The following is a 2199-nucleotide window of genomic DNA, read 5'->3' as shown; positions in this document are numbered from 1 at the left end:
TAGATAAATCTATACCATAATATCACCCTCTCGCTCGTCGCGATATCTTTCTGTGAAGTGTGTTTCTCTTCGTCTAACTATAGACGCCCTATGTCATTAATTCCTGCACTGCAATATTCCTTTCTAAAATACGTATTTTAAAAAACGTCTAATTCGATAATTTACTACTAAAATCTGACGGTTTTCCGACAGTTACTTTGTCTACGAACATTTCGTCGACAGAATGTTTCGACATCGGGCGTTTGAACGACAGAACGTTTCATCTACGAACGATTCGCCGACAGAATGTCTCCTCCATATAATTATTTATAGACGAAACAACTGTCGGACCGTGTCAGACGCTCCTAGGTTCCAGCCTACACCTATATTGTACGAAAGAAAGAACATACATTTTACAAGGATTTGCTTCAAAATTTTGAAAAAATTAAGTGCAGTCTTTAAGTGCAGTCTTATATCTCTTTTTTACGTCACCTTGTCTACTTCTACTTCAATACCTATTGGCGCATCTGTATTTCAGATTCCTCCCAACTCATTACTGGCACCGCAAGACCCGCCCAGATCCGCTATCTAAATTCACTCCCGTCCCTGGCCGCTCTCACGGTTTAGACCCAGAAGGACACTTACATATCTATATATATATATACATTTTTAGTCCCTTGATTAATCTGATTTGAATTTTGATATGAATGTCAATGGACGCAATGGCACTGAAATACGGGTCTTATTTCGTCTTAATAAAATGACCCATTTTTTTTTAATTCTACGATATCACAAATTTGTATACAGTAAAAATTTTCCACAGGAACAGTTTTTCCGGGATGAAAGGTTATTCCTTCTATATACTTCAAACTACATGCATGCAAAATTTCAAGAACATTGGTAGAGTAGATAGAGCGTGAAGAGGTAACAAACAAACATACGCCAGTACATAACCCGATACCGGTGCGTTGCCGACTATCACAGTGATAGTCGGATAGTGATAGTATCACTACATACTTGGTAGTATAAAACATGGTCGCCTTCCGCCTCTGTCTCTGTCTATTTCTACGCTTTCCTATTCACACCACACAATAAGTATTATTGCACTTTTCACTGTTATTTAAACAATTTATTTTGATGGGTTTTATATGTAAAATATTCTAAAGTACTTTTATAATAGAGTAAATTCCATGTATTGTGATGAAGCCGTCAGTTAAAGGATTTTTCGGAAGCTTTATATTACGAACGCTGGCTAAACCAAAAACTGTTAGCTTACGTACTCCATTGTGTGTCTAGTTTTTGTGTTGCCCATTAATCGAGTATCGATTCTAATCAACTATCGATTTTAATCGATAAACATAAGCTAAAGCTATTACCTATTGATACTGTCGAATGTTTAAAACTATCAACAATTACGGCTATCTATCGACAGTATTGCTCTCATTCAAAAGTTTTAATTCTTACGATAGTAGGTTCTATCGATACACTATTTAAAAACTAATAAAGAAATAACAAAACTTTTTGTGCTGACTAATGAAGTTTATATTACGGAAAAGCATAATTTTGATCGATCAATCAAGAACAAACATTTTCCCCATATCTCTGTTGTTTAGTCTTTCGAATTATTTATTGAATTAAAAAAGAAGTGATTTAAGCCCTTCCAAAGAAAAATAAAGCAGTTGATTCTGTTCCTTGTATTTATCATAGGATTCTTAGATCTACGATTAACTGGCCAATAACAAGTCAGAATGCTAATTAACATTTTATTTAATTCATTTTCCCATGTTTTCAGACGAGCGGCCCGACAGCCGCGTTCGCCCGCCCGTCTGCTGACGAGCAAGGAAGCGTGAACAAATTCACCATGGCTGAGGATCGGAACTTTTGTACAATTACCGCTGAGCCGCACTGCCTCAGCGCTCCGTGTACCGTCAGCAGAGAACAGCAACAATCTAGATATTAATTAATATTTTATTTTATCTAGCTATTTATCAAAATTCTGAAAAAAAAACATGAAAATGATGCTTCAGATCACTTCGTAGCGGATTACGCAGCTGGCTGACGGCTGAAGACAAGAAAAAATTTCATTTCGATGTCGGCTTCTTATTGGGATTAAAGTAGTCCCATTTCGAAGCCGGCCATGAATGACTTCGTCAATAGAATTATCGCCCAAGTGATAAACATTCTTGTGGTCGAAAAAATTCATCCTATGAGCTCAGAATT

Source organism: Plodia interpunctella, chromosome 17, assembly GCF_027563975.2.
Source record: "Plodia interpunctella isolate USDA-ARS_2022_Savannah chromosome 17, ilPloInte3.2, whole genome shotgun sequence".
Taxonomy (NCBI): Eukaryota; Metazoa; Arthropoda; class Insecta; order Lepidoptera; family Pyralidae; genus Plodia; species Plodia interpunctella.
Note: the sequence above shows the minus strand (reverse complement) of the source record.